Here is a 13,545-nt window from a genome sequence, read left to right as displayed (position 1 = left end):
ACTTATGCAGTTGTCTTTTAATTCAGATAGGAGAAAAAAGTTATAAGTGCCAAATACATTTATACTGTCTTTTATATTTATGTATATAGTTACTTTTACTAGTGCTCTTTATTTTTGCATGTGGATTTGAGTTTCTGGCTAGTGTCCTTTCATTTCAGCCTGAAGGACTCTCTTTAGTAGTTATTGTAGGTTAAGTATCCTTGTGATGAGTTCTCTGTTGTATTTATCTGGGCAATTTCTCCTTTGTTTTTGAAGGATAGTTTTTCTGCATAAAGATTTGTTGGTTGATTTCTTTCTTTCTTTCTTTCTTTCTTTCTTTCTTTCTTTCTTTCTTTCTTTCAGATTTTATTTATTTGAGAGAGAGTGTGCAGGAGCAGAGGGACAGGAAGAGGGTGAAGAGGGAGAATTAGATACCTGTTGAAGCAGACATCCTGCTGAGTGGGAAACCTGACATGGGATTTGATCCCAGGACCCTGATATAATGACCTGAGCCAAAGTCAGATGCTTAACCAACTGAGACATTCAAGCCCCTGATACCTCTCTTTTTCTTTCAGTTCTTTGTATATGTTATCCCACTGCTTTCTGCCCTCCAGGATTTCTGATGAGGAATCTACTTGGAGTTTGTTGAGCCTTTTGGATGTGTAGATTCATTTTTTAAAATCAAATTTGGAAAGTTTCAGCCATGATACTTCACATATTCTTACTGCTCCTTCCCCTACCTTCCCTCTTTTTCTGGGACTCCCATTATACATATGTTGGCATGCACAATGGTATCTGAGGCTCTGTTTATTTTTCTTCATTATTTTTAGTCTCTGTTCCTCAGACTAGATGATAGGAATTGACTTACCTTCAGGTTCACTGATTATTTTTTTTCTATCTGTTCAAATCTGCTGTTGAGCCCTTCTAGTTAAAATTTTTATTTAATTATTAGTTGCTATAGTTTTCTTTTTTCTTTTTTAAAAGTATTTTATTCATGAGAGACACCCAGAAAGAGAGGAAGAGACATAGGCCGAGGGAGAAGCAGACTCCCCACAGGGAACCCAATGTGGGACTCCTTCCCAGAACTCTGGGATCATGCCCTGAGCTGAAGGCAGATGCTCAACCACTGAGACACCAGGCATCATCCCTGTTATAGTTTTCAAAACCAGAAATCCCTTTATTGATATCCTCCATTTGGTTAAGCAGGTTCCATATTTCCTTAGTTATTTAGACATAGTTTCCTTAATTTTTAAAATTATTTTCCTCCAGTTTTATTGAGATATAATTGACATATTAAATTATATAATTTTAAGGTATACAATATATGATTTGATACACTGTATATTTCAAAGTGTTTACACTATAAGTTAGTCAACATCTATCACTTCACATAATTGCAAATTTTTTCCTTCTGATAACTTTAAAGATTTACTCTCTTAACAACTTTCAAATATATTATGCACTATTGTTAACTATAGTCATCATGTTGTATGGTACATCCTCAGAATTTACTTAAGGAATGTATACCTTTTGACCACTTTCACCTAATTCCCCTACCCCCTACCTCCTGCTTCTGGCAATCCCAGATCTGATCTCTGTTTCTATGAGTTTGGCTATTATAAATTTCACATAAAAGCGAAATATACACCAATTTTTTCTTTCTCTGTATGACTTCTTTCACTTAGCATAATGCCCTCAAGTTCCAGCCATGTTGTTGCAAAAGTCAGGATTTCTTTCTATTTTATGGCTGAATAGTATTCTATTCACATTTTCTGTATTCATTCAGTGATGGACATTTACGTTGTTTCTATGTCTTGGCTATTGTAAATAATGCTGCAGTATCCATACTTGTTGGCATAGAGTTTTTGTTTCCTTTGAATCTCTACTCAGAAGTGGAATTGCCGGATCATATGGTAGCTCTATTTTTAATTGTTCGAGGAACCTCCATACTGGTTTTCATAGTGGCTGCACCAATTTACTGTTAGAATGGCTATCATCAAAAAGACAAGATGTAACAAATGTTGGTGAGGAGGTGGAGAAAAGAGAACCCTTGTGCACTGTTGGTAGAGTATCTTTTCACATACCTCTTAAGAGGCTATTTGAATATCTTCTTTGGAAAAATGTCTATTCAGGTCCTATGCCCATTTTATTTTATTTTAAAGATTATTTATTTATTTATTTATTTATTCATGACACACACACACACACACACACACACACAGAGACAGAGAGAGGCAGAGATATAGGCCAAGGGAGAGGCAGGCTCCATGCAGGGAGCCCGACATGGGACTTGATCCTGGGTCTCCAGAATCATGCCCTGGGCTGAAGGCAGCACTAAACCGCTGAGCCACCTGGGCTGCCCCCTTTGCCCATTTTAAATGGGATTGTTTGTGTTCTATTTATCTAGCTAGTTGTTAAGTAATATGAATTTCTTATATTTTTTAAATATTAACCCCTTATCAAATGTGTGCTTTGCAAATATTTTCACTCATTCTGTAAGTTGCCTTACTTAATTTCTTTGAATACATTTTAATTTTTTAAAAGATTTTATTTATTCATGAGAGACACACAGAGAGAGGCAAGAGGCAGAGACATGGGCAAGGGAGAAGCAGGCTCCCCACAGGGAGCCCAATGTAGGACTTGATCCCTGCACCCTGGGATCACTCCCTGAGCTGAAGGCAGATGCTTAACTGCTGAGCCACCCAGGCATCCCTCTTTGAATACATTTTAAATGGCTGACTTCTTGTTTTAACGAGTCAAGTGTCTGAGGGCATCTGGTTGGCTCAGTTCGAAGAATGTGAGACTTTTAATCTTGAGGTCATGAGTGTGAGTCCCACATTAGGGGTAGAGATTACTTACAAAAAATAAGTCAAATGTCTGGACTTCCCCAGGGACAGTTGTTAGTGGTTGCTTTTTTTGCTTGTAGGTTTTATTTTCTTGCATGTCTTCTAATTTTTTGTTGCAAACTGGATATTCTAAATAATTTATTCTTACTTTTCAGGATTTATTGTTATTGCTGTTTGTTGAAGCCATTGTGATTTCTTTGTATAGTGACTTTTCTGAATTAATTCTGCAGAATGGCCACTAGAGTTTCTTTTTGGTTATCTTAGTTGTCATTTAATAATTGGGCAGGAGCTCCTTAAATGCCTGGAACCAGTAAGTCTCTTAGTCTCTGCCCAGGGGCTCTGTGTGCCTGTTGGGGCACGCCTTCAGCTCTTGGCTAGGTAGTGGACAGCTCTGTCTTAGCCTTCACTTCCTGCTTCCAAGTCAGCTGGAGCCAGCAGAGGGTCTTCCCAGGGCTTATCTAAGGATGTGCACATGCCTGGGCATACATGTGGCTTCTGGGTCCCCAGGAATACATTGCAACTTCTTACAGCCCCTACGGACCTCTCATTACTGAGCTTTGTCTTTTAAGCTCCTTGATTAGTCTACTCTGCTGTTATTCACTGCCTCAGGCAGCTGTGAAGTTAAATGCCTGTAATTGTTTCTGACAATCAACCCAGGGGAATAGGCTTTTCCAATTGGATGAGCTCTAAGTTAGGTCAAATGCAGACATCCTTGCAAAGGGGATCTTCCAGGGAACCACCAGACAGGTAAAATAATGACAGTTTTCTGAGAATGAGGGCTTGAAAAAGTTTTAGTCCTGTTCTGCACTCTGCAGTGGCTTCTAGGCTACTGATTTTCATGACAGGTAGGGTGTCTTGTTTTTCAAGGCATGGGGAGCTAATTGAGTGGAGAATGGGATTATGGCAAATTAAATGCCACATAGCTTACAAATCTTAGTGAGGTTCGGTTTTGTTTTTGTTTTGAGAATAGATGCTTCCTGATTTGCTCCAAGTCCCTGACTAATTACAAAGTTCTAAAAAAGTTGATTCTGATAATTTTTGCTAGTTTTCTTGGGGAGAAAGATTTTATGGGGAGAGTTTTCAGAGGTGCTTGCTCTACCATTTCATTGATACCTGACCATCCTTTCTTGAGAGCACTTCTGTGATGTCTCTTTAAATTTATAATACACCGGGCAGCCGGGGTGACTCAGCGGTTTAGCGGTTTAGCGTAGCCTTCAGCCCAGGGCCTGTTCCTGGAGACGTGGGACTGAGTCCCCTGTCTGCATGGAGCCTGCTTCTCTCTCTGCTTATGTCTCTGCCTCTCTCTCTCCCTCTGTGTCTCTTGTGAATAAATAAATAAAATCTTAAAAAAATTATAATACACATAATCTTTGATCTGATACATCCTATTTTAGGAGTTTATCCTTCGGATATGCTCACATGTTTGCATAAAGACCCTTGGCCAAAGATGCTAAGTGTAGGAATGTTTGTGGTGATCATACCCCACCTGAATGCCTTTTGCTAGGGGAACTGTCATGCACGTGACAGCCCAGCTACCTAGCAGAGTATCCTGCAGCTATTATAGAACCTGAGGAATTGCCCAGAAAAAAGAACAAGTTGGAAATAGTGTGTGAAGTAGGAGCACTTTAGTTCAGAAAAAGAACCCTGTATGCCCATGTAAATAATTTCATGAACTTAGAATGTTCTGGAAGGTTGCACATAAGACACTGTTAATAGTGACTATCTCTGGGGAGGGGCTGGGGTGAGAGGGGACTTACTTTTTCTTATATAATCTTTTGTAGTTGGTGTCAGCTGGGAGAATGAAGAACACTTCTCTGCAGGCCACGCCCACCACTCTCCCTCCTACAGGATTTTCAGGACAGGGGTGGGCCTCCAGGGGGAAAGAGCATGTGCTCTTGTCTCAGCTCTGTGAGTTCATCAGGTATCTTCAGGATAGCCCTGTCCAGTCCTGGCCCTGGGCTGCCACTCATTGAGGGCCAGGAACGGGTACTGGCCAGGGGACCACAGCTCTCTGGGGTAAGAGGAGAGGGTATAACAGCATCCTTCAAGAGCCAGTGATTCTGAGAAAGAAAAAGAGCCCTTCCAGTAATGTCTGTGTCTACTCAGGAATAGGCATATGCACAGCATACAGGTTTGTGCACACAGAGCTCACCTCGTATCCAGTTAGCAACGAATCCCTTTCCACCAGCCTGGAGCATTATTCTCTCCAGTTCAAGAGAGACTCTGGCTGTGCACAGACCCTCACCGGCAGGCAGCTTCAGTCCTCCCGAAGGAGGAGGGCATAACTCCTAGAGGCCCACTGCCTTCTCACACACCTGACAGCCCAACCAGCCTCACCTCTGATGCTCCTTGGGGGTCCTCCGGTGCTCCTCCCTGCTCAGATGTCTGAGTGGCTGTCAGGGCCTCCTTGTCCACCATAGACAGCCTCTCCCACTGAAGGGCAGAGCTAGAGGAGGGCCCACAGGATCCTCACAGAGGCCCTCGAGCCTTTAGAGGGTTGCAGGACTTTGGAAGGACTATTTGTGACCATATCTGAAGGTGTGGGGACAGGACAATGAACAAGGCAATCAGAGGAGGGACCCAAACTCTTCCTCAAACATACAATAAAGTATAAGTAAACTGTCAAGAAATGTAACTATCCAAAATATTTGAAGTCAGTGAAATAAATAGAGAAGCTCAAGCATAGGAGACCACATATTGTTCTGTGGGTAAAAACTCTTCTGAAGGTGGAGCTCAAATGTAACTTGTATCAAGCCCCGGCACACCTCTGCCTGTTGGGCCTCTTCTCTCCCACCAGTTCAAGGATGGTATTGGGTCCAGATAGCTGCCCACAGGGCATGAGGGGTGGGTCTCCATGTGCCTTTGCCCAAGGGATTCTAGAAGCCTCTATTCTTCTCCAAGAGGGAGAATGGGGCAGTCCCAGCCAGACTAGGGTACACAGAGAAATGACTCTGCATGTGGAGGGCTCCTCAAGGACTCCTGCAGGGCTGGCTGAGGCTGGACATCCTAGCATGGAGAGCCTGGGGAGCTCCTGTTTTTGGGCATCTGACCTTAGGACCAGGCTGAGGCTCACTTGTGAGCAGTTATGTCATATTGAACTGGAGGGCCTGAGTGAAGCAGTTGCCCTGGAGTGGGTGGCAGGGACAGTGAGGGATGAGCCAGAATATTATTCTAGAGGGTAAAAAAAGAGAGGGGCCTGGGCTGGGAATGTGTGCAGAACCAGAAGAAATAAGAGTGGCATCACAGGCTCCTCCTTCTAGAAATGTGGATGAGAGGAGGTTGGAAGGCAGCCCAAGAAGGGTTAGGGACACTGTTGATTACAGGTCTGGACCAGTGTGGAGGGGGCGAGGAGATGGGGCAGAAAGGCTAAAGAGTGGGGTGTGGAGGAGGCAGAGGGAGGGGGCAAGGCCACAGGGTCAGCTCCTAGCACTGACCCACACAGCGGCTGGAGGCTCTTTTTAAGGGGAAGGGTGAAGTGGGAGAGCCCACCAGGAGCCCCCAGGGACAGGGAGTGAGCTCCAGGAACATGAGGGCTTTGGGAAGGAGTTGCAGAGCTGGCCAAGCACAAGGGGAAACTACGAGCTCCATGAGACAGGAGTCTATTCCTCATTTGCTGACAGCTCTGCGTCCCCCAGGCCAGGCTGGACCTGAGTATCCCTCCAACACACACACACACACACACACACACACACACACACACACCACCCCACACACAAGAAGATCTCAAATGTGAGCTCTCTGGCAGTCTCCTCTGAGGACTGTGAACAGTAGCCAAGTAACCTGGTGGAGAGGAGAGGATATAGGCCTCTGATCCAGTCCTACCACACCTTCTCTGGGCATCCCTAAGACACTGCAAGTCCCCCTGTTCCAAACGAGGAGCCTGACCTAGATGTGATTGTGAGGGGGACAGCACTTTGCAGAGGGCAGGGGAGAGGTCTGGCCTCAGCCCTGGAGGAGAGGCAGATTGGGGAGTGGCCAGCCCGGTGACAAGCAGCCCTTGGGCTGCACATAGATGGCTAGCCTGGATCTATAGAGTGAAGCTTCCATCCACATCCAGCTGAAAACTACCTACTGCCATGCCGGCCCCAAATGGGTTAAAGCTGGCACCCCAGGTATACTGGGGCTGCTCAGGGTCTCAGGTGGGGGTGTCAGAACCCTGCAAGGCTCTCCGTAACAGAAGAGGTGAGAGCCTCCCAGGTAGCCCCCCTTCCCCAGGCCCAAACTCAGCCATTCTGCTGAGCTTCTGGGGAACTTCCAGGACAGCCAGGAGTGTCTCGGTGTCTCTCACTATATAGGCTCCCACACTGGTTTTTCTGTGCCTTGAATACACAGAGTTCTTTCCAGCTTTGGGGCTTTTGCACTTCCTATGCTCTCCACCTGGTATGCCCCTAGTACCTTTAGAGGATGGCTCTAACCCAGCATGAGGGTCTCTGCTCCCAGCTCATCTCCCAGGGAGGCCTCCTGGGACTGAGAGGCTCTGTTTTGTTCATTTGTTTACTTGTTGACCATGCACTGCTCCTGTGGCCCTGAGAGTAAACCCTGAGAGCAGTGACCATGTCTCTGAGAACTTGGCACATAGTAAATGTTCATTACCTTTTAAAAAATGAGTAAGTGAATAGGTCTAGTCAGGAATGCAAATTCCCAGACAATTGTTGAAGAACCCCCCACCAATGAGGAGCTAGGGGAAAGGATGCAGATCCAGTGAGGTGCCTCCTCCTCCTCCTAATCGTCACCTGAAGCAGACATCACTAATGTAGCCCAGTGCATTCAGTTCCATGGAGCTCTGACATGAGCTCCGATCCTCACAGTGAGGCCCTCCAGGGAGCCACTAGCTCTTGAGAGGCGATGAGAGGAAGACTAGAGTATAAGGTGCATGTTATGAGTGGGCTGGCAGTCCTTGGGTGAGGACCTTCAGGATGTGCCAAGTCAGGAAGGCTTTCTGGAGGAGGTGACAGGGTGTACAATGGGAGCAGAAAGGGAAGAAGGACAGTTTGGAGGGTGGGTAGTAACATAAGTCTTAGAGGTAAGACTCAAGTAGACATGTCCTGAAGACAGTCAAAAGCTACTTGTGTGGAAGGAAGGCACTTGTTAGGCTAGCTCAGGGGCCCACTTGCCTGCCTTCAGATAGCTCCCACAGCATGTCACTGCCTGCCACCAAGTAGAGCCTTCTGGTTGGCTAGCTGGAGGGAGAAGCTCGTGGGATGCATGGAGAGGAGTGACGAGCGCTGCTGACCACACACACCCAGGAGTGAGGCAGCATCTCAAACTCTCCCAGGTTCTTTATGACAGAGACGAGACACCAGCCCACCTATATGTCTGGATAGTGCTACTCCCATGCAGTTGTGCCACCCGATACAGCCTTTCCTGACACCCCTCCAGGATGGTCCTCGGCTTCTCTGACCTCCTCGTTCCCTACCCCCATCTGCCCTGGGCACCCTCCAAGCTTTGGTTATATACCAGCTGGTGGGGGTAAGTCTGCCGTCTCCAGGAGCCTGTCAGCTAGCTCAAGCCTCAAGTCTTGGTTTTAGAAAAAGAATATGCTTTGCATTAGGCTGATGACAGAGCCATTCACATTCTTTGGAGAAAATTTGGGAAGTACTTGACAAAGATAAATGAAGAGCAAAGAGGGCATGAGAAGAGGCCAGTATGCGGCACGCACCCTGATTAACCTTTCAGTGTGTATATACCAGTTGGTTTTATGAGCACACGTACACGTGTATGCATACAAAAACACATACAGGCACACACTGGCATACCCACGCACGAGTGTGCATGTAACACATGTGCACACTCCTGCACAAAGCCTACATGTGCAATTACATGCACACATACGTGCTCATATAAAAAGTCGTATGTGTACTCTTGCACACACACACACACACACACACACACACGGGTGTGTTGTGCTTTAAGCCATGCCTGCTGTCAAGAAGTGACTTCTGTCCTGTGAGGTGCCTTGTGGAAACCCATCTCTGGCTCCACTTCTGGCCTCCTCCTACCCTGGCCTTCCCTGGCAGGTGTGCTAACACTCTGTATTACCTTTCACATTAATTTTACAGGTGAAAATTGATTACTCAGGGATTTTTGTTGCCATGAAGCAATTTGCTCCTTGTTGAGGGCTTTCCAGCATCCTTATTTGCACAAGACTGAAGCCCCCCACCACCCTCCTTTCTGGGTTCAGAGGTGGCAGCTCTGCAGGGTGCACAAGGACCTTCATACCGTGTCCTCTGTGCATGTGATGGGGTGGGTGTTAAGAGCTTTGTGGGGGAAGGGGTTTCCTCTATCTTTCCCTTGACAACTCCTGCCCTCACCACCCCCACAGATACTTTTATCAGGCTCCTCAGGAGGGTCTGGTTTATGTCATGACCGGTTTCAAGTGGGGAAGTCACCTGCCCCAGCCCCTCCTGCGGGGTGGCCCCTCACTCTCCTCCTGGACCTCCCATACACCTGCCCTCCACCCCCTGAGTTTCACTGGGTTCCACTGACCTATGTTTCTGCCCTCCTTTCCTTGAATGGCTTCTGATTGTCCCCCCTGAGCATCGCCCTTCAGTCCCATGGCCCAGCTCTCCAATCTGAGTTCTGATGCCATCTTCAAGAGTTTTGAGTCCCCCCCCCCACCCCCTGCTGCCCCAACACCCAGGGAGGCAGGATCTCTGGGGACTGGGCCTGGCAGGTGTCTTTTCTGCAAATTCCGAGAAGATTTTTCAGGTTCAAGAGCCTCTGTCTAGAGGAAACCCCTGGCCCAGCCTGCCGGCCTTTTCTGCTACCCACACCCCTGTGGCAGCTCCATGCCGCTGAGTCTTGGCGGGGGGCGGGGGGGGGGGCCAGCGTGGACCCACGGCCTGCAGAGCCAGCGGAGCGGGACAGCACATGACTCCAGGAAGAGTTTCCGGAGACACCTTGTCCTCTTGGCCTCTAGGAGGCAGAAGCAAATGGACGGATTCTTGGAAGTCTTGTGTGAAAAGACATCACTAATCCTCCATGACACTTTAAGGCATTTCCTGATGGAGGGCATTGGTACAGGTGGAGATTCTGATTCTCAGATGACTGAAGGGACATGCGGGTTCTGGCTTCCCGCCTGGCAGGGGCCTCCTGCAGGGCTGTCCTGCGGACCTACAGTGGGACCCTGGCGAGCAGGCAGGCACACCAGATAGCCAGCCAGTAGGGGGACCTTAGAAGGGTCTTCCTCAGCTGCTGCAGGGTGTCTTGGAACATTTGGGAGGAAGCAGCTCTGTGATCAAAACTTTGAGAAATGCTCTATCCAGTGCTCCCTCCAGAGTGGGGCTGCCACAAAAGGGTGACAGGCCAAGGTGTAAGTGGGCCGAGAGCCAGCTTACCTCCTGCTTGTGACCATGCCTTCCTGGAGTAAGGAGGACTTTTTTCTAATTAGACTAGAATTTCCAACACTTCTTGGATCTACAAGACACTGAAAAGCCCTGAGTAGGGAGCCCAATGTGCCCAGCATTGATCCAGATCCCTGATCTCCTGTAGCCCATCAGGGAGCACAGGCCAGAGGCCACGAGATTCTCGGGGGCCAAGCTGGCCCCATGTTTGCACCTCTCTGTTCTGCAGCTTTAAGCAGCTTCCAGGCTCTGCTCTGGGCCCTGTCTCCTCACCTAAGAGTCATCGTGGAGGTTGTGGCCAAACTGCATTGGTTTGCAGGTTGATGCAAACCCAGATAGCAGCTCCACCAAGAGCCACCTGCTCAGTGCTTGTAATCATAGTGACCACACGGCTGGGGCATTGTGCAGGTGAGGTCAGATGAAGTGGATGGGAACGACACTCTGCGGCAGAAGCAGAGGACAGTGGGCTGGGCTGTCCTGCACCCCCTCCGTTGGGTGCTGATGGCGTCCCAGCCCCTGCAGTGGAACAGGGCATCTCTCTGGGCCTCTGACCCCTCCCTGTAGGATGGAGTAAGGGGACAGGCTAGACGGAGGGGTCCTGTCCTCTGCCCCTGTGCTTCCTCCCCATGTCATCCCTGATTTTTGGTGCTCATCGGATGTCCTCCTCCCTCCCAGACAGGGCCGGTCATGTGGCCTCCCTGTCCTGCCAGGCTACTGGTTCATCTCTCTCTGCCCTCTCTCTGCTGAAAGGCCACAGGAGAACCAGGGCCCTCCAAACTGTATTTGGCTCTCAGCACCGTCTTGTGAGAAAGAATGTTATGTGTGTCGTTTTCATTCCGAGCTGGGGAGGGTGGACTGAGGCTTACAGTAGCTGTGAACCAGTCAAGGACGGTCTGCTAGTGACACCACAGTCCATGCGCAGCTCACTGCGAGTCCCCTGTGCTTCCCTACCATCCAGGGACCAACCACTCTCCTGGACAGAGTGGCCTGCTGTCCCTCAAGGCCAGGGGACGGCCTAGCTCAGGTGATGCACTTTGGGGGACCCAGCCTCAGGGTCTCTGCCCCCCTCCCTGGCCCAGGGCCCTGCAGAACCCAGAAGTCTCACCTCAGACCTGCCCTCCCAGCAACCACTGCAGGGTCAGCTTTCTGGCAACAGGCTTCCAAATCTGGAGGCTGTATCCCCTCGGCAAAGGGAGCATTCTCTGAAGGCAACCACTGCCGGTGAAACCAGGCCCCTCAATGTCAGGGCAGCCTTTCAGCGTGGCCAATGGCCATGCCAGACAAATGGAAACTTTTGGGGGGCAACTGACAGATAGGGCCTTGCCTCTCCAGCCCGGCAGGAATCTGACAGTGGTGAGCAGCCAGCTTCCTCTGCATTTCTGCTGCTGGCACCTGTCAGGGGGGCATGTCTGGGCTTCCTTTGGGGGTGCTTCTCTTCTCACCTTTCCTCAGTAGAGCATTCCCTTTCCTCCTCTGTTCTCAGAAGATGAATGCTGGCTGCTGGTATCACACAATGACAGGAAAACCACCTCACTCCGTAAACTGGCCCGGCCCGGGGTTGTCACCCAAAGGGAAGCCTCACTTGTGAGAAATTAATTTACTTCTTCATGAGCAGGAATCTTGAGTGTGGCCTCTCCGAGGCCTTTTGTAGGGTAGTAGAAAGGGCCAGAGTGTGGCCTTCAGCAGCCCTGGTGGTATTCACTTGCCCATCCCACTCTAGTTCCTGGGCCAGCTTAACCACTGGTGGGCACCAGGGCAGTGTCCTGGGTCAGGTCACTCCATCTCTGCCTGGTGATCTGTATAGTGGTCGATGGTCCATACTCTGACCACCTCTGCCAGCCAGGACTAGGGAGACTCAGTGTGAAGGGGCAACAGGACCTGGGGGAACATACCCCGGTCCAGAGCACTGCTAGGATCTGACCCCCACCCCTTCCTTGGAAGGACAGGACCCACAGCCAGGTCTGTGTCTTTTCTTCCCTCCTCCCACAGGTGGCCTGGGTCCCACCTCAGGACCTCACCAGGACAGAAGAAGGACCCCCCTCCTACCTACCTTTCCTCCCTCTCCAGAAGCAGAAGCCAGACTAGGAGCACCGATGGTTCTTATACACCCCCAGCTCTCCCTCCAAAGGGCGTGTTCTCTCTAACAGCTTAGTACCTTCTGGCACCCTTTGCAGGAGCAGGGCTCTCCTGCAGAGATCCAGGATCTTCCTGTCCTCTCAGCCTCCACCCTTGGTACTCCCAGGCTCTACCCCGGAACCCCCTGGGACTGATGAGGACTCCCTGAGGAGTTGTGCCCTCTGGATGCAGACCCAGGACACCGGCAGAATGGACAGAGAGGGTGAGCCAGAGCCAGGCCAAGTGGAAGGAGGTGCACCAGGGCCTCTAGTCTTTGGGCAAGGGCTCTCCAGGGCCTTGGGAACATCCTGTTTTCCCAAAGTGAGTGTTGAGGTATAGAGATGTACAGAGGTAAGGTAACCCCTCAGGGACTCCAGCACCATCCCTAAGGGTGATGCCCATCCCCGGCATTCAGTCCCCATGTAGCCCACTTCACCCCTCTGTATTGCTGCCATCCTCTGATCCTTGTGTACTGGGAGGGGCAAGGGCAGGCCTACAGAAGGCAGGAGGGGCTGGGCAGAGGGGAGGGGCACCCTGGCTTTGGGAAGAGTCTGTGAGTTAGTTATGAGTAGTTACATGCTGGGTCAAACAACATGGTTAGTTACTCACCCTCAGGGCAGGTGGGCGGCTCGCCCCCAATCTGTTATGATGTCAGGACGAAGGGGAGGGCCACAGGGCATGGACAAGTGCCGGTGGTAGGGCAGAGGCCTGGGAGGTTCCTGCCCCCAGATGGGGATGGGGGAGGTCATTTATTTAGGCAGAGCCCTGACCTCTGTGGTATGAGGGAGGCCAGAAGGTTAGCTGTCCTCCCCAACTCTGCCTACCCCCACCGTTTCCTTCAGTGATGCCTAAAACCATAGTGATTTGTTTGCTCAGAATGTGATTCCCCCAAGGTGAGTGTTAATGGGATGGTTTTAGGGAGATGCAGAGGCCTGTGCGGCTTCCCCAGTGGACATCAGATAGTGCCCGATTGGTCCAGGTCTCTTGGGGATTGCATCGAAGCTGAGGAGAACTGGCACTCCTTCCCCTCCCCCGGTGGCAGGCACAGCCCATGGGTATGAGCTCCATAGGGGAACCATGGCCACTCAGGGAGTTGACAGGCTCACAGGCCACACTGTGTCATGCAGGTTCCTAGTAAATGCTCTTAGCAAGGGCTTGGGAAAAGAGTGTTACTGAGTGTAGACAGCCCAGGCTATCTCCCAGGGGAGCCTAGAACCTCTGGACAGTGTGAGTCCTGAGAAGTAGAAGTTTCTAGAAGTGCT

The 13,545-nt window shown here is 49.6% G+C and overlaps 1 protein-coding gene across 11 annotated transcripts in view; it reads left to right on the top strand.

Annotated features, from left to right (window-relative positions):
* The window catches only part of RASGEF1A (RasGEF domain family member 1A), a 216,018-nt gene that overhangs the window by 166,265 nt on the left and 36,208 nt on the right, over positions 1-13,545 (top strand). Inside the window, exon 1 of one of the 11 annotated variants that reach the window (XM_077878503.1) lies at positions 12,391-12,506. The exons of the other annotated variants lie outside the window; for them this stretch is intronic. The gene's annotated coding sequence lies outside the window, so the exon portion shown is untranslated. Of the gene's footprint in view, positions 1-12,390; positions 12,507-13,545 lie in introns of those variants that run through there. 11 annotated transcript variants of the gene reach the window in all.

The sequence above is a fragment of the Canis aureus genome, chromosome 29 (genome assembly GCF_053574225.1).
Source record: "Canis aureus isolate CA01 chromosome 29, VMU_Caureus_v.1.0, whole genome shotgun sequence".
Taxonomy (NCBI): Eukaryota; Metazoa; Chordata; class Mammalia; order Carnivora; family Canidae; genus Canis; species Canis aureus.
Note: the sequence above shows the minus strand (reverse complement) of the source record. Positions and strands in the feature narration are given on the sequence as shown.